Source organism: Vicugna pacos, chromosome 11 (assembly GCF_048564905.1).
Source record: "Vicugna pacos chromosome 11, VicPac4, whole genome shotgun sequence".
Taxonomy (NCBI): Eukaryota; Metazoa; Chordata; class Mammalia; order Artiodactyla; family Camelidae; genus Vicugna; species Vicugna pacos.
Window position 1 is genome coordinate 82471458 of NC_132997.1, and position 27416 is coordinate 82498873.

General features: G+C 35.3%; 1 long non-coding RNA gene and 1 pseudogene across 2 annotated transcripts in view; both read right to left on the minus strand.

The window, feature by feature from the left end:
- The window catches only part of LOC140699422 (uncharacterized), a 123543-nt gene extending 96484 nt beyond the window's left edge, over positions 1-27059 (minus strand). For both annotated transcript variants that reach the window (XR_012077584.1, XR_012077583.1), the window contains exons 1-2: positions 26984-27059; positions 22226-22373 (exon numbers count right to left, since the gene is read on the minus strand). This is a non-coding gene — a long non-coding RNA (uncharacterized lncRNA). The remainder of the gene's footprint in view (positions 1-22225; positions 22374-26983) is intronic.
- LOC116282528 (10 kDa heat shock protein, mitochondrial pseudogene) lies at positions 1413-4390 on the minus strand (annotated as a pseudogene).
- Positions 27060-27416: the final 357 nt, after the last annotated feature.

Below are 27416 nucleotides of genomic sequence, written 5' to 3' on the forward strand. Positions count from 1 at the left end.
CCTGTTTATCAGATGTTTTAATTGTATGATCACAAAAGAAGTTTGACCTTTTTTTTATTATGGTAAATCATGCTATAACTTTGGCCAACAGAATGATAAAATGAACATGGAAATAACAGACACATCTCTAGGCGTGGCCCTAGTTAAAAGATAAGATAAAATCCTCTTTATCTCTTCCATTTCAGAGTGACATTGAAAGTCCCTGTAAGGAATATGTAATACAAAGTTCAAAGACTAGAGTTTGGGTCAGTACTGTTAGGAATGCTGCCTAGGAGACCTTTCCAACCAGTAACATTAAAGTTAAGTTTTGTATCAACAATAAGTAAACTCATATTTTAAAACAAAGTTTTAAAATTACAATATCAAGTTAATTACCCTGAGTGGTATACTGCCTCCTCTATTCATTATATGAATTAACACATGCACAGCACTTAAAACCATGCTTGGCACACAGTAAATGCTTAACAATGCTAGTTGTTATTATAATTACTAATACTAATACAGTCCCACTAATGTAACCCTTTCAACTATAATTTAATGAGTACTCACTAGGACTAAGCATGTTCTGAACATCAGCAAAATTCAGTTAGTAAGCACTGTCTTTGTTCTTGAGGAGTTCACAGTCTATTAAAAATAAAATAATATTATAGTAATAAAATAACTAACATCTATTAGAATGTGCCTAAAGTGTGCCACTTTTGTATATCTTTATATATATTAACTCCTTTTTGCCTTAAAATAACTTTATATCACACCCATTGTATAGCTGTGGAGACCAAGACAAAAAAAGATAAGAAAATGCCCAAAGCTGCAAAGCTGATAAAGGACCAACATTTATATCTAACTTACATCTAAGTTAGGGGGTCTAACTCTAGTTGCTATGCTTTTATCTTCCATGCCATGCTGCCCATGAGAATTATGTGAACTGATGAAGCTGTGTACAGAATGTGATGAAGACACTTCACTGAGTAGTTGACACTAGAACAAAGTTTGACAGATCAGTAGAAGTTGGCCAGCTGCACTATAGTGTTAAGAATGAAAATTTTAATTAATAAATTATTTCCTGAGGATTTTGACTGATTAATGAAGTTAATTTTAGGAAGCATTGAGCTAGATAGTCTACAAGATCTTAATTAGAGATGATTCTTGGTTGTAAGAAGGAGAAATCCAGTTTAAACTGTACTTAGAAAAGAGGAGGTGAGCAGTTATAAAGTCATACACAAGGCTCAAATGATATAATCAGGACATTACAATGCTTTTTTAAAAAACCATTCATTTATATGTTTTTATTTGGAAATGTTTCTATCAGTACAGTGAAACTAAATTTTAGAGACATTAGATGTCATCAGTTTGGATATCATTAGTTTATTATAAAAGAGAAATATGGAAATTATTTACATGATGAAAAGATTTCAGAACTTCAGTGGAATGGGCAGCTTCAATTCAATAGTGATATTTAAGTCCATGTATTTTCCAAGAATGTCACCATCTCTAAATAAGAAATAATCCTTTTCATCTAGAACTACTTTGGTGCCTCTGTATTCTGGGAGAAGTACTTTAGCTCCAACTTTCACGCTGACTGGTTGACTCTCTCCACCCTTTCCTTTAGAGACCAATTCTGTTACCTGCAATACTTTTCCTTGAGATTTTTCTGGAAGCATAATGCCTCCTTTGGTTACAGTTTCAGCTGCCCTCTTCTCAACTAATAGATGGTCAAAGAGAGGAAGAAACTTTCTAAATGCTCTCCCGCCACTGCCGCAAGGAGAAATCCGCAGTCCAGCCCTCTGGACATGTGAACTTGGGAAAAGCCAATACAACGCTTTTTATTTAGACTGTTTTTTCCATACTGAGTGAAAAAGAAAAAGTGGACACTGTTTACTAAGGGCTTATATTTTATGAGACTATTAACCTCTACAGGAAGAGTACTGAGGTGGAAATATTTTCACCACCTCAATTCTTCCTCCTAGACACACAGGAAACTCATTGTCTAGGCTCATTTCCACATTGTTGGAGCCACATGACTGACCTCTAGCCAATAAGCTGTGGGAAGAAATGATCTACCTCCGCTCAGGATTGGCTCTTAGACATTCCTTTTTCTGTATCTTCCAGCCCCATTTCCCCTGGTGCAGTGACCACGAAGGCCACGTGTTTCATATGGTGAAGTCACAAGCAAAAGTGTGGCCCAAACCAAGCTGGATTCTCCATGAACTATATATATATATTTGTTAGGATGCTGTAAATGCCAGGCCCAGGGTTAATTTGTCACTGTAACATATCCTAGCCTGTTTTGATTAATATAATACATGATTATGCAAGTCTCAGAGATAACTCCTGGTGGACTAATTTGTTTTGCATGCTAATCTCTGAATTAAATACTATGACAAGAGTTCAGAATAATCTGAAAGGCCAGGCCCAACTTCGAACAACCTGAAAGTAAACTATAGAGAATACCAAGGGAGTCAGAATGTAAAGGAACAGAGATGGGAAAAAATTGTCCACTATATATTCTATAGTCTTTGTCTTATAGTAGGTAACTCATAGAAAACATAGTTGCTAATTTACTAGACCATTGTTAATCACATTCATATCTACCAGTATCTGAAAAGATAATCTTTCTGAGAATAAAGCTGTGTGGTCCTTTTCCACATATAATCTGTTCAACTTTTTAGCTTGATAACCAAACATTTTTTTCCGCCTGGAATTTTCCTTCTCGCTCACATTTTATTTCATGTCTAGGAGTTAATGCTGCTTAATTCAGTCATCTTATTCAGATATAGAAAGGCTTTTCATACATTTCTTATTTTTTGCTAATACTGTCATCTGACTTTGTTTTTATTAAATATTAATACATTTGTCTTCAGGAATAATTAAATTTATTTCCTTCTAAAGCTCATGGAAGTAGAAAGTTAAGTTGAACGGATCATGGTTGGTACTGTGCTTGAGGGACTCTCACATACATTAATCCTATTCTGGGGCCAATTTTTATTACAGAAAATATCTGTGCACTTAGGAAACAGGAAGGGAATCCTAGAATTCCAAGTACACTAAGAAGTACAGTCCTCCTTTACACTGTGGGTTGTTTAGTACAGTCAGATGCATCTTTAAAGGAATATGACTTTTTCACACTACAAATTTCAATCTTTTTAGGAAAACTACTTTTACAATTGGGCGCAATCTTAAAGAGCAATACCAGCCATAGTATAGATTGTTCCTTTCATATTAAGCTATATTTTTCTTTATGCTCTAAAATTGTATTTAGCTTTATTCTTCAAATTAATATGATACTGAATTCTGTGAAGTATTTTAGAGTAGTCAGAGGCGGGAAAACAAGAGGTACACATCTAAATACCCAGATCAGTAATATAAGCAACAAATTAGTTTGTAGAGATTAAGAAGAAAAATATAATCTCAACTGAGAAGAATGCTCTTGATAAACATGAAAGAAAAGGGATTTAAAATAGCATGATATACGGGTTTGTGCAAGAATAAAATTTTTAAAATAATAAGGGGGAAGGGGATGAGAAGGGATGAATTTGGGAGTTTGAAACTTGCAAATGTTAGCCATTATATAAAAAAATAGATTTAGAAAAACAACAAGTTTCTTCTGTATAGCACAGGGAACTATATTAAATATCTTGTAATAACCTTTGGTCAAAAAGAATATGAAAATGATTATGTGTATGTATAGTCAAGACTGGGACATTGTTTTGTATACCAGAAATTGACACATTGTAACTGACTATACTTCAATTTAAAAAAATAATAAAATAATATGGTACTCTTATTTGAGTCATTCAAGCAAAAATGGAGAAACCATATAGCATAATTTCTTTAGAAAGATATAGGCATTACGTGGAGGATTGGACTAAATTACTATTAATATCATCATCATTATAATTCAATGGAAAATATATTCTCAATATTCTTGTAGCAAAGTTTTCTGTGGCTTTTTTTTAACTTAAAAAAATGTATTTATTTATTTATTTAACAGGGGGAAGTAATCAGGTTTATTTATTTATTCATTCATTCATTTAATGGAGGTACTGGGGACTGAACCCAGGACCTCATGCATGCTAGGCATGTGCTTTACCACTGAGCTATACTCTCCCCTCTCTGTCATTTAATATTAACTAATCTGTATTAAATAGCAATAATTTATCATATATAGTAATAACTTCACATGGACTAGCACATTTAGTGCTCATAACAAGCCTATGAGGTAGAAACTATTATCCCTATGTTATGTATGTATGTATATATTCAGAAACATTTCAGACCAATAAACAAAATTAGGAAATAATTACAAGAAATACCGCCACATTCACTAACTGCTTCTGTCTCTACACTCAGGCATAGTATACCAAATCATCTGAAGATCGGGTGCATCCATAGCAACACTTTCAAATGTGCATCTCAAGGACAAGAATGCTGAAGAATCTATCTCTCAGTATCAAAGACATTCCCCTACACAAGCCCAACACTACTACTATGCATGAAAAATCAACATTAATATCCTAAAATATTCCATCCATTTTCCATCTCCAGTTGTCTGAAAAGTATACTTATGGTTTCCTTTTAAATACAGGATCTGGTAAAACTTCACATAATTAATTTGGCTGATATATACTTTTAGTCTTCACAATCTAGACTAGACCCCCCACCATACTATATTTCTCATAATATTGAATATTATGTGACTTTAAGGTAGTTCTCTTTAAAAAAATTCCACATTCTTGATTTGCTGACAATTTCATAATGACATTCAAATCACATATTGTGCATGTTTGGGGGATGCTCTAAACATTCTACAAGAGAAGCTCAAAGGCCACTTCTGAAAATAAACTTTCTATTATTCCTTCATTAGCTCAAATACTGTTCTTTCTTTCCCTCTTCTATGATTATTCTTCAGCCCACGCTGTGGAAAAGTGCCTTCTTTACCTTGCACAACAGAAATATGCTTAGTCACTAATTGCAGTGCACTGTTGAAGACAGAAATGTGTGCCCTATAACATACAGGAAAAATACCAATAATATTTTTGGAGTAATGAAAGTATGAATGCAAGATACACTGGCCAAATTCATTACCTATTAAGTTCTGCTTTCTTAAGTTTTAAACTAGTAATCTAGTAAGTTTTAAACTTACTAATGAGAATGAAAGTTAGATTCCATTATAGCAAGGCTTGGGACACCAAAATAAATTCCAGATGGATTAAAGTTTGAGTGTAAAAAAAATGTAAGACACACACCAACATATAAGTGAATAGTTTTAATAAATATGAAAAGAGATTTTCTAAAAAGACTTTCAATTAAATAAACCAGAAAGGAATTGAAAAACTTAAATGCAAATAAAATATTTTCCGTATGAAAACACATGAACTAAATTAAAAGGCAAACAAAGCCAAAGAGAATGTTTGCCAAATATCACAAGAAAAAATTGATATCATTCTCTAAAGAGCTTTTATATTAACAAAAATTATACTAAAATCACAACAGGTAAGTAGGAAAAGGGAAAAATGTGATTTATAGAAAAATACGTTTATGAATAAAATTTATTTTAAATGTTTAATTTAGTGAATTTTTGAAGAAATTAAAATTAATAAAACAATGACATGCTTACCTAGCAAATGTTCAAAATTTTTTTAAAAAATCAAGTATTTGCCAATGTGCAAGCAAATGATACTTTCATTCACCCATAGTGTGAATTTAAATATTCCCATTGCTCTGTAAGAAAAAAATTAGGAATACATTATCAGTAGCCTTAAGAAAGTCTATATCAGGAGTTCTGGTCCAGATGGCAGAGTGGTAGGACCATGAGCTTGCCTCTCCTGGAGGATACAACGAAACCACAACTGAATGCTAAAGAACCATCGAAAAAAGACTGGAACCTAGCAAAAAAGATCTTCTGCAACTAGAAGTATAAAGAGGGAACCACAGCAAGATGGTAGGAGGGGAATGCTCACGATATAATTGGGTCCCATACCCTCTGGGTGGGTGATACAGAAGCTGAAGATTTGTTAAGTCGCAGAGGCCCTCCCACAGGAGTGAGAGCTCTAAGCCCCATGTCAGGCTCCCCAGCACAGGTCCTGGCATTGGGAAGAGGAGACCCCAGGATATCTGCTTTTCAAGGCCAGCGGCACTTGGCTCCGGGAGCCCCACGGGACTGGGGGAAATGGAAACTCCATTCACTTGAGGAGCGTACACAGAAACTCATGTGCATCAGGTCCAAGGGCAGAGGCAGTGATTTCATAGGAACATGAGCCAGACCTGCCTCTTGGATTTGGAGGGTCTCCTGGGGACATGGAGGATGGCTGCAGCTCACTCAGGGGACATAAAAGCTTGTGAAGGACATTCCAGGAGCGTTAATCTACATGAGCTTTCCTGGAGGCTGACATCTTAACTGGATCATTAGCACCAAGACCCAGCCCCACCCAACAGCCTGTAGGGAAGCCTCAGGCCAAACAACATACAGGGTGGGAGCACAGCCCCACCCATCAGCAGACTTTCTGAGCCACAAAGGTCTCCGACATAGCCCTACCCACCAGAGGTCTAGGACCAAGCTTCACCCAGCAGTGGGCAGGCACTGGCTCCTCCTGCCAGGAAACCTGCATAAGCCTCTAGTCCAGCCTCATCCACCAGGGGCAGACACTAGAAATAAGAAAACAATAATCCCAAAGCCTGTGAAAGGAATCCACAAGCACATAGAAAGACAGACAATATGAGGTGGCAAAGGAATATCTTCTAGGCCAAGGCACAAGATAAAATCCCAGAAGAAATAAATGTTGAGGAGATAGGTAATTTATCTGAGAAAGAGTTTAAAGTAATGATGGCCAAGATGTTCAGAGAACTCAAGAGGAGTATAGATGCACAGAGTGAAGTTTTTAGCAAAGAGTTGGAAAATATAAAGAATACCCAAACAGAGTTGAAGAATAAAAATCACTGAAATGAACAATACACTAGAAGGAACCAAGAATAGACTAAACGAGACAGAAGAACAGATCACTGAGCTAAAAGACAGATTAGTGTCAATCACTACTTCAAAATAGAAAAAAGAAAAAAGAATTAAATGGAATGAGGATAGTTTAAGAGAACTCTGGGACAACATGAAGCGCTCTAATATTTGCATCATAGGGGTCCCAAAAAGAGGAGACAGAGAGAAAGGACCTGAGAAAATTTTTGGAGAGATAATAACTGAACACTTCCCCAACTTGGGAAAGAAAACAGTCATCCAAATCCTGGAAACACAGAGTGTACCGAACAGAATCAACCCAAAGAGGAACACACCAAGACACATACTCATCAAATTGACAACAATTAAGAATAAGGAGAAAATATTAAAATTAACAAGAGAAAAGCAAAGAAAAACATACAAGGGAATTCCCATAAGCTTAGCTGATTTTTCAGCAGAAGGGAGGGGCACGATATTTTTAAAGTAATGCTAGGGGTAAACTTACAATCAAGAATACTCTACCCAGCAAGGCTCTCATTCAGACTTGATGGAGAAATCAAAAGCTTCACAGATAAGCAAAAGCTAAAAGATTTCAGCACCACCAAAACAGCTTTACAACAAATGTTAAAGGAACTTCTCTAGTCATCAAACCGTAAGAAAAGACAACAAAAAGAAGTGAGAGAGAGAAAAAAAAAGAGAGAGACCTACAAAAGATTGCCTTGGCTGTTCAGGGTCTTTTGTGCTTTCTTATAAATTCTGGAATTGTTTGTTCTAGTTCTGTGAGGAATGTCACGAATATTTTGACAAAGGTTGGGTTGGATCTGTGGATTGCTTTGGGTAGTGTGGTCATTTTGATAGTGTTGATTCTTCCAATCCAAGAGCACAAGAAATCTTTCCATTTCTTTGTGTCATTTTGACTTTCAAAGTATAGGTAATTTCCCTGGTTAAGTTTATTTCTAGGTGTTTTATTGTTTTTGATATAATGGAAATGTCTCTGCCAGTTATAAAATTCTGGTTTTTGAAGTGAAAAAAAAAGTGAATGAAGGGCTGCAAATGACAAAATATCTTTCTTTTTTATGGGTGAGTTGTATTCCATTATCTGTTCAACTATTGATGTGCACTTAGGATGCTTCCATATTTTGGCAATTATAAATAATATTGCTATTAATAGCAGGGTGTATGTACCTTTTTGAGTTAATTCTTATTTTGTGGGTGGCTTTATTCCTTTGATAACTATGTAAGTTTAAAAAGCTAAAGCTCTAAACATTCTTAGAAACAATGAACAGTACATATATGTAAATTAAAAAGTATATGTGCAGAAAAAAAATGATCAAACCATGAAAGAAATAGAAGAAACTTAAAAAGACATATTACTAAATGAAAGAAGCCAGTCTGTAAAGGCTACAAACTGTACAATGTCAAGCAAATGACATTCTGGAAAAGGCACAGCTACATAAACAATAAAAAGATTGTGGTTTCCAGGGGTTTGGGGAGAGGGAGGGTGACAGGAATGAATAGATGGAGCACAAGGGATTTTTAGGGTAATGAAATTATTCTGTATGATACTATAGTGGTGGCTACATGTCATTATGCATTTGTCAAAACCCATAGAACGTACAACATCAAGAGTGAACCCTAATGTAAACTATGGACTTTGGTTGATAATAATGTGTCCATGTTGGTTCATCAATTGTACCAAATATACCACACTGATGAGGGATGTTGAGGGTAGGGGAGTATATATGTGTGGTGGGGAGGGCTATGTGGGAACTCTGTATTTTCTGCTCAATTCTGCTGTAAACCTGAAACTGCTCTAAAAAAATAAAGTCTATCAAAAAATAAGAGAGAATTTAAAAAAAGATTAAACAAACAAACAAAAAAAGAACGTCCATACCATTTGACTCACTATTTCATCTTATAGGATCTATCCAAAGAATAAAATCTACCAAAGAATTATATAAAGATTTTACGCAAATCAAAATCAAAACAAGTAATGGCTAAATATATTTCAGTGTAGCTATAGGATAGCATATTTTACTATTAAACATTTTTTAAAAGTATACCTTGAATGGAAAATGATAACATACTAATAAAAATAAATAACATTTATACACGATAAATGCTACATAGTTTATATAAATATATTTTATATGATAAATACATAGTATGATAACTAATGATAAATTATAAACATACTTTCAAGTGAATATTCTGAGTTAACTCAGAAAGTAGGCTTTTGAGGTTTTTTGTTTTTGTTTTCCTTTTTTGTATCTTCCAAATTATTTCCAATAATCATGTATGCATTACACTTGAGTTTTTTTAATATACAAATAAACTTAAAAAATATTTAAGTGCTGCTGTCAGATGCTCTTAGTAGTTGGAGAGCGACTTCATGTTGGTTTTTGAAAGAGCAGCAGATGCATCAGATTTTTCTTTCCACTTCTATGTTGTTTAGCTAAGCTGATACTTGAGTGGGTCTCAACCATATGGATGTGCTTACTGGCGCATTAGCTTGGTGTGCTTCTGTCAGCCTCAGCTAAAGCCTCAATAGACAGCTTGAATGATTCTTGACATCCATATTGAGGTCAGTCCAAAGGAGGCACTCTGTCAATGATTGATTATCTATCTCTGGGAACCCTGGGGAGTTTTACATTTTATATACACTTTTCTCCCCTTGGGAAATTTGGCATTTTCTGTGTTCATATCTATTCGGTACAATAAAGGCTTTCTAGATAAATAAATCTTAAAATTGGTTTTCTTTGTAGTGTACACAAAGTTAACATACATAAAACTGAGTTATGTTTTGTTAACTGTAAAGTTTTATAAAACTTGGTTATACTCTCAAAGCTTTAATTTCAAAACTGACACACAAAATACACAATCTGAATAGCTTGAAACTTTTTAAAGAAATTGAGTTTGTATTCAAAAAGCTTCCCACAATTACAATTCCCTGCCTGGATGGCTTCACCAGAATTTTGTATTAAATTTTAAAGAAGAAATAATACCAATTAAACATAAACTATTTCAGAAGATAGAGGCGCATTTCAACTCATTTTATGAGCCCATAATAATCGAATAATTCTAATACCACAATCAGAAAAGAACATTACAAAAAATAAAATTACAAACCAATATTCATCATGAATTTAAATGCAGAATCCTTAACAAAATAGTAGCAAATCAAATGAACATTGTTTAAAAATGGAAAAAAAAAAACCCAAGGAAACTACCCCAGGAATGCAAAGTTGAATTAATATTTATAATTAGATAAATACAGTTCACCTCATTAATAATAAAGTCTACATAAAAATATAACCAGCTCAGAAGTAGAAAAGGCATTGGACAATGTCAACACATATTAATAATAAAAAATATCTGCACTCTAGGAATAAAAAAAAACTTCCTCGATATTATAAAGTACACATATGTGAGGCCTACAGCCAGCATAATACTTAATGGTAAAACACTGAATCTTTTTCCCTGACTGGGGATACAGCAAGGATGTTCATTTTCTTCACATCTTTCGAACATTGTACAGAGGGTTTATCCATAGCAATGTATGTAAATATAAAGCATACAGTTTGGATAAAAAACAAGTAAAATATGTTTTTCAGATACAGTTATGTATGTGTAAAACCTTAAGAAATGTACAAAAAAATCCTCAACTTAATAAATGAATTAAGTAAAGGCATAAGAAACAGTCATTAATCAATATAAATTTATCTTTATAGACCAGTAGATTAGCAGTAAGAATTGGGATATTAAATCAAAATATATGATTTTTCATCATTTAGAAAACAAAACACTTAGGAGTCACTGGAATAAAAATGTATACATTGGAGAAAAGAGAAAAACACTGATGAACAAAACTAAAGTGATAGGAATAAAAGGAGAGATAATCCATATTAATGCAACAGAAGACTCCATATTTTAAGACATCAATTCTTTCCTTTAACATTTCTTTTAAGGACAATTAACTGGTACTAATCTCCTTCAGTTTTTTTCTAGGAAACTCTTTATCTGTCCTTCAATTCTGAATAACTTTACTAGGTAGAGAATTCTTGGTTGTAGGATTTTTCTCCCTTTCAGCACTCATGCATATCAACAAAGAAAAACAAACCACATAATTAAAGTTGGGGGGAAAAAAGTTGAAAAGACCATTCAAAAAGGAATATTTATATATTCCTTCATAAAACTGGCAAAGAAGTACATGAAAAAGTTCTCAACGTCACAGTCATCAGTGGAAACACAATGAGATCCCACTGAATATTCACTAGAATAATTCAATGTCTTATACCAAATATTCAAAAGGGTGTAAAGCGTCTAGCTACCTTAGCTGGAATTACAAAGCAGATAGAATTGCCACAAAAAGAGCCAAAGGAGAAAATACTTATGAAGTCAGGATTGGGAAGGAAGTCACATGATGAGACTGAAAAGAGGTCAGAGAAGGAGGTCAGCAAGATAGTAGCAAATCTCAAGAAAACCATGTGCAAAAAGGCCAATCAATATGCACTCTGATAAAACAGTCTTGGGGGTTTCCTTAGGCTCACAGTGTGATATTCAACATATGAATTATCACAGAGGAGTGGGGAGAAAACCTGAAGTGAAACTAAGGGATTCATGTTAAAAGGATGAGAAGAAAATAGTTTAGAAAACTCTCCTGAAAAGTATACACTATAGGAAAGAAGAGAGCTAAAAGTAAAGTTTGAGGTTATATGCAATTGGAGAAAATCTTTCATAGGAAAAACAAAAGTCAAATTTGTTTACAGATGTGGAGAAATGGCTAATAAAATGGAGTTGTGAAGATATAGGACATAATATTGACAAATGCTGGAACAAGGTTTCAAAGAAGTCAGAAATAAACAAGACTAGGAGCATACACAAGGAAGTTTAGCAGGTAGTTAACACACAGAAGCAGGATTTTGAGGCACACACAAAAGAAGTTTAACTGTTTTAACTTGATCCCAGAAGAGAAGGAACTGGAATTATTTTGTGAGAATAAGGGAATCAAAAGTGGAACTTATGACTGAAAAATAGTGGGAAACATTTGTAACAGCAATTATAAAGAAACAGAAAGTTAAGAAAGGATGAACAAAAGGATGGCAGAGCAGCAATGAGAGGCCAAATAAGTGAATTAATATGAACTCATAAGTAGATATCAAAAAAAGTTTTATGATTTCATGTAGCAATATAGTAGTTTAGGCATGCTTGTAATGATTTTGCTCCTTGGATATATTTATATTTATATCCCTATCTGTATCCATATCTCTATATCCATCTCTCTCTTTCCACCTATATACATGTTTTCTATTCAGTCTAGAGATATATACTTATCTATTTACATTGAACTAGTAAATTTATCATGTATTTATAATAAATAAGAGTGGGGTGCAGATAAAAAGATATAAAGACACATATCAAGGAGTTAAGAGTTTACGAGACAGAAGAAACAAATCAAATGTCAATTCCAATGTGACAGCTTCCTCCAAAACTGGGCATGGTTAATCACTTTTAGCTGGAGGTGGCTAATGAGAGCAAAACATACATTCTCTTTTCAACTACACATTCAGTGACAATGATTTTGGTAGCTTGTTGTCTTCTAGAGAGGGAGTATTTACAAACTGCAATCTGATTTACCAAGATTTCACTGTTTCTGGCTTCCATGACACAACTTCTTTGCTTCAAAGAATAGTTTCTATGTTGATCTTTTATATTGTCAGATGCAAAAACAAATCAATTTCTTTTTATCAAAACCTAAGTTTCTATCACAATGCCTGATATATATTTTCCTTTCAGAAGGAAGGGGCTAAGGAAGGATGGAAGGAAAGATCCAGAGAGGGAGTGAGGCAGAGAGGGAAGGAAGTTGCATATGGGTGATTCTGAGTTTGAGATTGTGATTTTAAAAAAAAAAAAAGCTAAATAAATTGTTTCTGGGGTATAACTGTGAGTTTAATTCACCAAACTAACATGGCTGCTAGTCTCAAAAACATTGAGAGTTGGTGATGTGAGGGTGGGAGGAGACTATGATGGTCATTGAGGAAGGAAGAGATTTTCCTTCAAACTAGTGAACAGTAACAAGAAGGGAAAGACCATTAAAAAAAATAGGTAACTGATCTTTACTCTGAGAATGAAAGGGATTGGTATTCTGCTCCAAATAGGAGGAATCCTAGCTTTGCAGTTACATGCAAGTACGTGTTTGATCATTTTGCAAATGGAGACAAACTGGTTTTGACTGAAGTACTACCCTTTGTTTTGTTTTGTTTTCATATGAGGCATGTCCCAAAACAGCTTGGCTACAACTCCCTTTGAAAGACAACAGCAGGGTCCCTTATCTAGGCAAATAAAAAACAAGGATACATTTTCCCATTCCTCTCAGGTAGGTATAACAGTGCTGCTTGGATTTAAATAGCCAGGAGCTGTCGGGAGGCAGGACAAAGCACTCATTAATAAAGCAGTTTCTGTGGTCAGATTATCTGAGATCAGATCATAGCTCTGCCACTTATCCTATCTGTGAACGTGTACATGTGTAATTTATGTGTAATTTTCTCATCTGAAAAGTGGGATTCAATGGGATTCATTGGGTTGTTTAGAGAGTCAAATAAGTAATAAATAGATCACTCAGTATAGTGCTTGGCATAAACTCAGTGCTCAATTAAATGTTCATGACACTATTGATGACGAAAATCCTATTAGGAATACAGCTGTCTAAATAGGAACCAGACCTCTAGATCTCTCAGGCTACGTTTTCTGCCCACAGGTACTTATAGAAACTGCCTTTTTCAGTGATCGCTCAAAATAAATTTTAGAATTTTGTTCCTTCTAAAAATCTTAAGAGTTCAATTTCTAAGTTTAATGGAAAAATTACCAAAATACCTTTGTACCTGGCCTAAAGTTTCACACTTAAAAAGCAAGAGTATTTTTCATAAGTACTTACTTCATTTCCCTTGTCAGTCTAAAAGATGCTTGCCTTACTAAATGTAAAAAAAAAAAAAACAACCCATTTGATTTATCACACTCTCTATAATGACTGTCTCAGTACTATCAATGTTTAGAATCATTATCCAGGAAATATTGCACGCTTTTAATGATTTCTGGCCTATCTAGAAGATTTAATTATTAATTTCTATACTAACTCAACCGAGTTCTTATTACTTCATACTAAAAAGTTATAAATAACTATACTTCAGAGAAGAGTTTTGTATCCTTTATTCTGATTCTTCTTCTAAAGTTTGAAAGATTTACCTGAGATTGAAAATTAGTTATGCTTTAACAGACTCTCTGGTGCATGTGGGGTTACAGTAATAATGATGTAAGCAAGTTTCATTGACTCTGATTCCTAATCCTCTAGAAAATCCTTTCCTCTCCCCAGCCAAACATATCTGGGCTCACCAAGATGAATAACGTGCTCACAAACAAGCCAATTTTCTGCTGGCTCCCACTGCTACTGCTGCCTGGAATTCCTAAATACCTATAGGACCCTGGTGAGTTACCAGTTGCCCACCAGGTGCTGCTGTTTCCCCTAAGAACACCCAGTTTTGTCCTGCCACAACTGTGAGTGTAGGGCATATTACCCTGAGAAGGGAAATATTCCCTCTCTTTTCTTGGGCCATATTTTGTGAAAGCAGCATTCAAGAAATGCTGCTTATGCCCCCAAAGTGTTTCAAAGATTTCAGTACAACAATCCCTTCTACTTTGTTTTATTTTGTTTTTGCTCCTGTTTTTAATTTGAAAACCTTTGTTTCATATTCAACTTAGAGATGAACTGTGCAGGGAATAGACCAGGAGCACAGCCAAGTGATGGGCCCCATGCTCTATATAGAATTACCCTGCCTCTCCCACAGAATAGATTCTCTCCAAGGAACCTCTGGAGCCTTCATGGAAGCAGATGTTGGCAGTTTCAGCCATAGGTTGGGAGGCACATATGATTTAAACTCAGAGGTAATTCTCACTTGTGCTCCCCTACAACTGCTCCCCACCTCCCACCTTCCAGCACACTTGCTCCCCCACTACCTAATCACCAAGCACTGTTTTCCTTATCATCGTTTTGTTATGCAGACCCTAACTTTGCTATTTTAAATCTAAAGCTAGCTAATTGGTTACTATGTGGGATACCAATGAAACAAATAATCTTCAGTTCAGCTGCATATACTTCAGTCTACCTGACCATGGCCCATAGATTAGGTCACATTTCTTATGCAGACAGCATTTATAGAAAATAGAGTGTTCTTCAGACAGTTCCAAGGATGCCTGATCTTTAATTGAAGCCAATTTTACTCATCATTTGGCATCGCTTTCTCTGCTACTGAGTAGTTTTCAGTTTATTTGGGATGACAATTTGGTATCCATGAGATTTCAAGCAAGAATTGTGGTTAACACAAAACCAAAGACTTAATTTGTTAGAACAGAGTCTACCATAGGAATTTACTGGGAATGAGAATAGCCATGGAAAATCACAAAGAGTAAGCAATAGGGCTGACTCTTCAAATATTAATAGAAATTAGTTAGAGGGAGAGGTGGTTGTTCCAAGTGAGGACATGATGCTTTCATATTACAAATACTTCTCACTGATTCAGATTCTACTGATGGGTTCTCATCACCAGTGATAAATTTCATATAATAGTAAAAAAGCAGCTTTAAATTAGAATCCAATGAGAATTAAAAGAATGGTTCCCAGGCAAATAAGCCTAAAACTACCTGCCATTTAGAAGCCAGGGATATAAAAAAACTCATCTCTTTCTATTCCATTTTGGCAGCAAATGGTTTCTCTAAATTCCCCATCTTTCCACCCTAGTTCAAGACAAAATTTCTTATCAAAATGTGAACTACCCACATAAAGTGCATGATTTTGCTAAGAATTCTGTGTGAAGCTAAAGCTTTGCTAATTTTAAATCAAATTAGCTTGACTTTAACTAGAAACTCAAGCTTATGAAATGATTTAACATTTCATAACCTATGTACTTTCCTCCATAACCCCGATCCTTTGGCTAAACCAAGAAAAAACACAGCTTATTTTAATAAATTATTGATTTAGCAGGCCTTAAATACACTAATAACTTGCAAGAATAAGTTACTGTTGGACTGAAACCAACAACATAATTAGCCTCCTGAACCACTGGCTTCTTTATTATAGAATTGTCATTTCATAAGGATTGAGAGAATTTAACACTTCAACATTTCAACAACCAAAAGAGACGTTCTGTGGAGAAACAAGATTTTTTTCAGTTTATTATCTCTCTTAAAATTTTTATAAAAATTGTAAACATGGCTTTCTTTTGAACACGTGCATTATTATGCCATCCTGAGCTTAATACAATTTTGATACAATTTTTCTCTCTTATTACTAATTCCATTTTCTGCTCTTAGTGGTTTATCATAAGATGAAGGTAGCATAAAGCATGGGGAATTTAATAGTTTTTTTTTAATACAGTTACATCTATCATCTATGTATTTTTCTATATATTTATTATTTCATTAATGTTTATTTCGTTTATTTTGAAATGATGGCATTGTGGATGGCAGTTAATAGTTAAAATCATTGAAAAACAAAAAAGCCCTTATCTTTAGAATTTGATTCAATTAAGAATCAAAATGAAGAGGAAAAAAGAAAGGAAAGAAATTTGAGCTGTAAAAGCCTGGTGATTCCTAAAGAGGTAGTTGCTCCACGAAATTTGTAAAATAGGGAGCCATCAACAATCTGGACACAATGGGAATCATCCTACAAGTTCTTGGGCATTATGCTCTATGATTTTAACCTCCCCCTTGGGGAGAAGGAAAATCACACTTAAAATCCACTTTGTGTTCTAATTGCTTTCATTTATGAGAGTCTATTTCAGATACTAAATGTGGTATATCACCTCACAATAACCTTAGGTGTAGGTGCTAAGATCATCTTCATTGCACTGATGGAACCTAGGTTAAGAACAGTAAATTACCTACATCAAACAGCTTATAAATGGCAGATAAAGGATCTAAAAAACCAGATGGACTTTAAAACCCCACCCCTGAATACTAATTCACAGTTGAGTCATGAGGCTAAATAATTTCATACAACACATTTATCCTCACCTAACTTTTCCCTCTTTCTTCATTTACTTTATGTAAGTGTCTACCTGCCCCATGTAAAGATTTTTGAAATCAGATGCCACACCTTAGAGGGAAGAAATCTTACAATGAATATAGGATTTTCCTGATTGGCCAGTGGAGTTGTTGGGTAAGGGGCAGAATCCTGCATTCACTTAGTAGGTAAAGCTCTCCATGGAAGCAGATACACTGAAAACTTCTAGACAGCTAGGAGGATCTCACAGCCTAAGACATCCAATAATAATCTCACCAATGAGGCCCTTTAGGACTTAGATGCTTGTCACCAGAATAAAGTCCTACAGATGTGATCCAGCATGGAGGAACTCATTCTACAGAGAAGCATTTTTGATTCTGGATTCTATCCCAGATAAGCACAAAAAGACCAGATTCATACATTTTTATAATCCAGTACTTAGTACAGTGCCTGACACAGAGTTAACACTTATTGAAACAGTAATATAATGACATTGGACAATACATGAACATTAATCACACTTTTTGTAAGTGCTATATGTTCATTTTTTAATACTTACTGCATTATACTAACATAGATACTATCCTTCTTTACATCTTTAAGAAAGAAAAATGAGGTACAGAAAATACAATAATTTGTTCATATTCACTACTCTTATTAATGACTTAGGTGTCTTAAAAGGTTTGCCTGTTTCCAGAGGTCTTAAACACTAGATTTGTTTTTCTCCTATAATCCCAAGACCTAGCACAACTCTGGCACATAATTACATCTCATTAATTTTTGGATACTGGCCAAATAAATATAGAGCAGATGTCAGAAACAGTAATTACAGCCAAGTATTTAGCCACCAGAATCTAGCTCCTATTATTATGGAGAGTTTTGGCTCAGTCTTCCTGACTTTTTGAGAGATGATGACAGAGATGGAAACAATTCCTTTTTTTGTACTGTAATTACAACAATATTTGTTCCTATTACCCCATCCTTTACCTTAGCTACTTATGAAGATTGAAATCCATATAATAAGTCTTGGTGTGCCTCAGCACTAAAGCTCCACAACGATGTGTTCAAGGCAAAATGTGAGAACAATGACAAGAGGTGCCCCACCCACTCTATGTGTCCTAGAACTAAATCTACATACTTTTGAGTAATTAATAGGGCATTTCATGTTCTCCAATTTCTCTATACTAATTGCCCTCCTCAGGGTTATTATAGACAATTAGAAAGAATCAGAGACAGTAGAAAAAACTCTCTCATCATCTTGCGCGTCATCAGGGAAATTTAACTCCATCCTTAGGAAGAGACTTCAGATGATACTATAGTCTTATAGAATCTGAAAGTCTATCTCTTATTTTCCTTAATTTTATTCTTATCTTACAGTTTGACAGACATATGCATTCATAGTTCACCAATTCCAGGAACTCCAAGCAAGAGGCTTAATTCTTGCTGCTATGAAATTCAGGTGTCATAAAATATTTGTGAAACAAGAAATGACAAAGAATCAAATCTTTAAAACATTACCTTCAATCATCATGCACAGTGGGCTTGGTCCTAAAAAAGTGTTGGAATAAATGTGTATCATCCCATAAGATGTACTATTTCCTTTTTTTTTTAAGAAACATTACTTTGAATACAATGAAAAATCTCCCCTTTTGCTACCAACCAGCATCTAACATTTATCTCATAAACATCATTTATTATGCTTACTAGCACTACTATATATTTTGGTACATGAGGCTGCCAGTAAAAGTAAGTGAGGTAAAAAATACAGCATACTTAACTTTGAAATATATTATTTACAGGGTTACAAAGTAAGTGGTCCTTTCTGCCCTCGTATGTCTACCCAGAAATCCAAAACTGTTTAAGATTTGATGTTCCAGTAGGTCCTCATGTTTAATTCCTACCTACACGACAGAGCATTCTCTTTCCTTGCAACATCTTTTGTCTCAGCCTATCTGTCTAATTTCACTAAATTATCTGTTAGGAAGGAGTTGGTTTTGAGTTCACACTAGGTTTTGGACATTCAAATTCAAAATACTGAGACATCCTAGAAAACACCTTCAAGAATACTACTACATAGTTACACAAGTAGGTGCTTTAATATTAAATAACAGAAGGGCAATAATAAAACCACTGTAAAGTATTTAAAATAAGACACTACGACTCAAATGTATTAGTGTGCTCTTAATTACATCTTTATGCAGTCTTTGTGATTTTGTCCGACCCCATGCTAGGTAGCTCATCCAAAATTTACAGAAAACTTCAAGGAGAGTGACTAAATATAACTTGTATCAAAAACACATGCAACTTTTAGCAATAATGAGAGCTTCATTGCTTCCCTTATTTTATTTGTGCAGCAGGTGATCTTTAAAATTAAGTCCTTGATAAAATCAAACTGAAGGTAATTCATCTTGGGCTACATCTCACATATAAGGGAAATGACTCATGAATAGTTATAGGGCTCAAGCTTTTGGGATAAAAAAAATGTAGCATTAATGGGAGGATCATAATAATTAAGTGGAAACCAATCCACAGATATCAATAGCCACTCACAGACTCATTGGCAAAGGTAATGAAGGAATTATAACTATCATGAATATTCCATATTAGTCTTTAATTACCAGGGCAGGAGCCTGAGCCTTGATGATTTTTTAATGAAAGGTAGGATGAGTTCCTAATTTAGCATTTTTCATTTTTAAAAGCGCATTAGCCCACAAAAAATGTGATGAGATATATATATATATGCTAATTAGCTTGATTGTAGTAATCCTTTCACTATATGTATATATATCAAAACACCATATTGTACACCTTAATATATACAACTTTTATTTAAAACTTTTAAAAATAAATGAATAAAAACCTGGAAATATTTCAAAAATAAATAAAAATTTATTTTTTCTATTATAGTAATAATATTTGAAAATGCAATAAGACTTGACCAAAAAACAAACAAAACATGCCAGGTAGAGATATTCAAGCTACAGTGTCAAGAGTAGACCTCTTCAAGATTTACTCTTCGTTACCCAGTAAATGGTTCTTTGCCAATTTTCTGAGCCCTCATTATGCTATCAAATATTAACTCTTTATTTCCTCCCAAAAAGAGAGGAGAACTCTGTGTTACTTAGTACTAGGGGTAATTTGCATGCAGCAAACTCTGGAAAACCAAATTCAGCTGAGAGAGAGATAAAGCTAGGCCCACTGCTTGAGGACCTCAGAAAAATCCAAATCTTACCCTAACATCATTACATCACTGGGGCTTTGAAATAGTTACTCATAGAGTCAAAGAACCAAGACGGTCTTCAAAATTGAGTTCCACAAACCCATCAATGGTCCCAGTTGGTTGATAACTAGCACACAAGAACAAACACACCTCTTATTGGTTTTACAGTAACAATTTACATTGAACTTAGCAAAGGAGAAGAAACATGGATTACCAGAAAGAGAAGGAAATGTTTAGCAGGAGTTTATGATCTAGTTTGTATATTCGGGAAAAGCACTGCCCTGGGGCTCTGCTACATAAGCTTTTGCTCTTTTTAATCCTTCCTTTGAAATTTGCAGGCAGCACTACATTTTTAAATTATATTTGTGTGGGCTTTCATTCTTCATGGTGAATACATTAAAGGTAGCCACTATTAAAGTTTCTTTTCATTTATTGAAAAAGAAATGAATTGCCACCCTATTAGACCCGTTTTAATGTTCTCTAAGCATATTATTTGCACATTTAATTGTAAGCCATCAGTAAGAAACTTCTGGATTGACTTCTTTCTCAGCGTGAATGAGAGAGGTAGGGGTGTATTTTTAATTATGGTGAAATGCACCCTCTATTTTAAACACTGAAGAGAAGCATAATTTCATAAATTCACGTGATAAGGGGAATGTGAGAATAACTGCTTTTTTCTTATTAATTTCTATTTCTATAAGGGAGATAGATTGAGAATCTTATCTGAAGGTTATACTTTTAAATAGTCAGATTGAAAAGTCGTGAACTAGCTTTTGAAATTTGGATGCAGTTGGAGTTCATTCAAGCCCATTTACATCATAATGGGATCTTAGAATTGAGCACAGGGGGAAAAGGACTGATTCAGCCCTGATACAATGTGGGACTGTTCTCTTCAGTAAAATCTGTAAGGTTTTGTCCAGACTGGTAAAAACACCCATAACTTATGGCATTACTATCTTTACTTAAAAACCCGTTTCCTAGTATTATAGTAGTCCCCCATTATCTATGGGGAATATGTTCCAAGATCCCCACTGGACAGTACCCTAAATATACTATGATTTTTCCTATACACATATGCATACCTATCATAAAGTTTTATTTATAAATTAGCACAATAAGAGATTGACAACAATGACTAATGATATAGAAAAAGTACAATATGCTATAATAAAGCTTATGTGAATGTCCATTCTCTTTCTCTCTCCCCAGAATATCTTATTGTACAAATTTAATGCCTTTTTCATCTTAACTAAGCACTTATTGCACACTATAGCCATAACTTTTGCAGCTTGAGATGCAACAGCAAAACTAATAGAGATTTCTTTCTCCTTCTTCACAATTTCATGGATAGAAGATTCATTCTTAGCATAGATCTTAGCAACCTCAGCATACTCTTTTTCCCTTTCCTTACTAAGTCAAGGACTTTCACTTTTTACTTAAAGGAAGCACTTCATGGCTTCTCTTTGGCATATGTGAACTGCCAGCATCACTACTCTTGCACTCTGGGGCCATTATTAAGTAAACCGAATATGAAGGAAAATTGGCATACAGGTCCTAGCTATAGTATGGCAATCCCTGAGGCAGCACAAATACCTCTGTTATTCCAATTTAGTGCTACCTAGTGGAACAGGCATTATTTAAAAGTGAAGGTGAGATAATAAGGGGGAACCTGAGAAGTGGCTTGTATGGTCTGTTGAAAGGTCCTGAAGACACATTAGAATTACAGTGATGTGTGCTTGTCTATGAGGCTTACCTGTGGAAAAGACCACTTCTGTCAAGAAGGAAATGGAATCACTATCAAGTTCTCTGCCATAGCTTCCACATATTGTGAGTTAGATTTACTGCCATAAGTTAACCATAATTAACCACTGGAAATTAAATCATTGGGGAAATAAAAACCCAGAAAGTACTATGAGAAAAATATCAGAGCTTGATACAGTGTCTTCTAGCAGGACTTTTAAAATGCCAGCCATGGCCAAAGCACCTTTTGTGAATATTTTCTTACCTCACTTAGTACTTGCTGGTGCCACTTCCAGAAAAGAACAACTTAGTTCAATCGCTTCCATAAACTCCAGCTGATTTTAAACTCCCACTTTCTCACAACTCCAGTGAACACTGATGTGTAAGCTGAGAGCTCTCTGGCCTCCACTGTGCTGTGAAGGACACAGGAGGAAGGGAGGGACAAAAGGGATAAGAGAAATTTGTGTAAGAGGCATCAGGAATCATTGACTTTCTCTCACAAGCAATGCAGAAAGACATCCTCCATGAGTAAGAACACCATTTACAATAGCTGCATTTTGAAATTCTGAGTTTAAAACCTTTTGAATACACCCTTTAAAGTGTTTAAATTGTGCTGCAATTCAATGGAGACTGTACAAAGAAATCTTTTTGTGGTACATATGATGAACACCTGTAAGGGTTTCTAAAATTAATCAAAGTAATTTTTAAGGCAAGAGGGCCTTAATAGAAGAAACAGAAACTAAATAGAGTAATTGTTTTCATTTGCTAACAGCTACTTGTGTAAAAATCACCAGCTCAGTAATGTTTATGGCATTCAGGCTAAAACCTGTACATCTGGAAGAACAAAAGAGATGAAATTCTTTAAATCAAAGAAAAGAACAATAAAAAAAATTGAATAAATGTGATTTTTCATCAATATAAATATCTTGAGGTTGAAAAAGCCAGGCAGTTTTCCTAAATATCTGTATATAGGGCCATTATATTATCTGGGTGTTAAAAAAATATCATGAAAAGATAACAAGGACTGGGAATAGTTTAAAAGAATGCATGTGTAGACCTTTCCTTTATTTATTTATTTTTATTTTTAGGTGAGGCCTGAGATTCCCAGGACGCCTACTCATGTAACAACAGAGAGCCATTCAATTGCCATTTATAGAGGGCTGTATTTTTTGTTTTTGTTTTTTCTTCTACTGAGAAGGGAATGCACATCTGGGACAGAGCTGAACTGTTCAGAATAATGGAGAGATGGCCAGTCCCTAGGTTAAGCCCTCCTCCCTCCACATGCTTGCCCACACAGCACTCCATCTCTCTCCATAAAACACAGTTGAACAAATATTTGAAAAATGTGACATCACAAATTGCTGATCCATATATTTCAGTTCTATTGCACCTAGAGGTGCATAAGTATAGCCAGATAAATGAGGCTAAATGAATTGATGGCCACCAGTCACAACTTCTGAAAGACTTACAGACTGAAAAAAAATAATCAAGGGTGACTTTACTGTATGGTTCCCAAGCATAGTTAGTAAAAATGAAGCTGTCCTCTTCCTTCACCTCTGGCCTTCTTCATTGTTTCCTTTTCCTCTCTTCAACGAAATTCCTAAATCAAAGTAAGTCTTGGTATTCACTGCCATTGTTCCCAGAAAAATCAAGAAAAGAATAATGATAAATATAGAAACACATTCATTAGTGACTTTTTGTTATTGTATCTGCTGAAAGAATCAGCTTAGGGACATAGGCTGGTAGAAGCAGCTGCTTCATAACCAAGAGTGACAACTAAAGTTTTTTAGCAGAGAACTTTATGTATGTGTTGAGGACGGAGGTGGTAGTTAGGTATAACCGAAAATAGCTGTTACAAGTTGAAAGGTTGCAGATGATTTCACCAAATGATGAGGGCTGCAGTTATATTTAAAGCATGGCCTAGGAAAATGAATCATTCTGATGATGAGGTAGCAGCAGCATCTTTTTAAAAGATGAGTTTAAAATATAAGAAAATGTACCAAATGGTAATTAGTAGTTGCAATTTATCTTCAGGATTTTTAAAACTGTTTTCTCCATTCCAGAGAAAATAATCAGGAATGAGAGTCAAAGTGTTCAACAGCCAAAGGGATTGGACTCCACTCCCTCAGAAAGGATACTGGCCCATAAGGTTTGAGTGTAATCATAGGGGATCTTTAGGTAATTGACTGACAGTGCTGTCCCCTAAAAGAGTAAGCAGCTTAGTCAACAACAAATATTTATTATATGATTCCTATGTACTAGGACCTTCACTTGCACAAGAGAAAAAAACACCTGCCCTCATAGAGCTGAAACTGTAATAGGAGAGACAGATAATAAGAAAAATACATAGTATATTGAATATTGATGAGTACAGATATGGGAAACTTTCATTTTCAGAGATGTCAGACTAACTGAACCTGAATTGCCTTCCTGTTATAACTATAAAAGAAGACAAAATATACAAAGCAACTCATAAATATCACACAACAGGAACCCCAGGATAGTAATCCCTGAAAGTAATAAATGAAGGACAAATGAGTTGACTCCTGCAATTAGGCCTAATATTTTGCTAGGAATTACTGTTCTGACTGCATAGAGGGAAATTTCTGGAGAAAGAACAAGAAGGGAAGTGTACACTTGTTAAAGTCCCACCTGCTAGGGTGGAAACAACCCATAAATCACCCATGAGTTTCAGAAAAGACTCCAGAAGTTTCAAATGCTTTTAGCATAGATAAATTAGCTTTAGACTAAAGGTTATATGAAAAAAAAAAGCCTTAAAACATCACACTGATTAGCATGAAATTTAGCTGCTAGCCAAAAGACCTAACACTCTTAAGAAAATCAATAAATAAAATCCATCCTAAAACAGTATTCACAATGTTCAACATGCAACAAAAAGTACTAGGTGAGCAAAGAAACCGAAAAAAGCTCTATAACTAGTAGAAAAAAATTTTAAAGAAACCACAAAAAACAGAAATAGTGGCATTAGCAAACAAAGACTTTCAAGGAGCTATTATAAATATGTGCAAGAAATTAAAGGAAAACATGATTAAAAGAAAGACATAGAATAATATAAATGAAACTTCTAGGGTTGAAAAATAACATACATACATGGGATGGGCTTTAAAGCAGATTATCTACTTCTAAAAAAAGAAATAACTTTTAGCTTTGTAACAGAAACCATACAACAGAAAAAATACAAATCAGAAGAAATGTAGCAATATTTTAAAGAGCTGAAAAAATGTTAACTTGTTATTTTATGTTCAGTAAAAAGTCTTTTAAAAATGAATGCAAAAAAAGATAATTTCAGGTAAATATGTGTTAAAATAAGATTCATTTTTATCTGGCATTACAAGAAATCACTAAGTTCTACAGGATTAAGTAAAATTATACCAAATGGAAAGTCTCATTGATATAAACAAATAAATAGAATCAAAATAATAAATGTTCATATATACATAAGATGTCTCTCATTTAAAAATAAGTTATTAAAATAAGCTAACGTAAAAATAATAGCAATATATTTTGTGGGTTGTAATGGGTTATGGAAAAGAATCTGAAAAAACTACGTATATATAACATGAATTACCTTACTGTACACCTGAAACTAACACAATATTGTAAATCAACCGTAATACTTTTTTTTTAAATAAAAAGATGAATTGCCTGTTGAAATGAAATTAGTGAACTGTCTTGGCACCTTTATCAAAAAAACAGTTGACCCTTGTCACTTAAGGGAAAACAGGGTAGACATATTTTTCCTATTCTTTATGCTAAGTATTACAAAAAATTTTGGACATTTTGTGTGGATCACAAACATAAAAGACACTAAAAAGTGCAGAGCTGTTGAAGATGGCAACTTTAAAACATCAATAGGTACAGACCAAAAACATCAGCAAAGCTTTCTCTCTAACTGAAGGACCAGGAGAAGCATATTCTAGTAACGTAGAAAACTTTTAGACAACAACTTTACTACACACAAAAACTAGCAGAGAATGAAAGAGAGAGAGAAAAAAAGGAAAGGAAAGGGAGAAAGGCAAGGAAGGGAGGAAGAAAGAAAAGAGAAACTGCAACCCCCTTCCCATTCATCACAGCAAACGCTGACTGGGAGTCTAAATTTCTGCACTTGCCAGGCTGTAACAATGCCCCTCACCTGCTGACAGGGAAGGCATGGAATCAGAGAAGGCCAACTATGGAGAGGGGACTTTCATCCCTACTGATCAGTAACAACCACTCCCCTAGCCTGCTCTGCTTCTTGCCCTCCAAGCCTCCCACCCACTCCCACCGTGCAGGGTCAGTGAAGAACATTTGAGAAGCTTGGATTTCCAAACTTATACAGCATGAATGAGCTATGTTTTGGGCCAAATGAAGTCCTTCAAAGTCCAATGACTGCCATTTCTGGGCTCTCAGACATCTGCCTATGCTCCCTTAACAGATAAAGTACTTTCTTCACAGGGCATGTTTCCCCTAACAAATAGCCCTAGGTAATGGCCTAATCTCACAGTAGCTCAGGCTGGCTTTTTCAGCTCACCTTATCAGAGTCATAGTCCCCACAGCCCTTTACGGACCCTAAACCTCTTACCTCACCTACAACCAATCACAGACTTGCGCACAAGCCGTTTAGGCAACTTGTGACCCTACCTTGTTAAAGTCCCCAACAACCGGCCCACCCCTCGGTGCTCACACAGGCACTTCCCGTCTGCGTGGCCCGCTGTTGTCTGTGACAGTGTACCCTAATACACTCTATTCTTACACGTAATCTCTGGTAAACTCTTTTACGAACCCGCGTGTCACCATGTCACGGGCAGCCCAGTTGTGTCCACAACAGTATGCCTTTCCCTCTGGGCTGAGGTCACGTCAAAGGAAGACTAAAACAGGCTGAAGTAAATCCAAGGTCTTCTAACCTAATTCTCAAAAGTATTCAGATTTCAAGAGTAACTCATTTATCAAGAACCAGGAAAATCGGAACTTAATTTTTCAAAATTAATAAACATAAGTGAGATGACAGACGGAACAGAATTACCTCACAATTTTAAAGCAGCCCTCACAACCGCCTCAGACAAGCGATAAAAGGAGCTCCCAGCTGCCCCTGCGGTGGGCGCTCCCAGCTTTCCCGTGGGCGGGCTGCTCTCGCGAGACCGCAGCGCAGTGCGGGGCAAACGCGGCTTGGAGCTCAGACGCTGGCGGCAGAGTTCCAGAGGAGCGCAGTGCCTTCCATAGGACGGGGAACTCCGCAACTCTCCGCAGTTTGGAGGTGGCCAGCGGATTCCAGAGAGAGAGAACGGAGAGAACGGAGACCAGAGCCGTCTCTGCGCGGAGAAGTTGAGCCTTCGCCCTGCGGCTTTCTGAGGTTTGACATTCCTCTTTTCATTGGGGGCTTTTACTGGCGGGGTCGTTGGCATTTGGGGGGAATAGTGCAGAGAGTTCACTGGTCGTCGAGTCCCTAGATGGGTCGG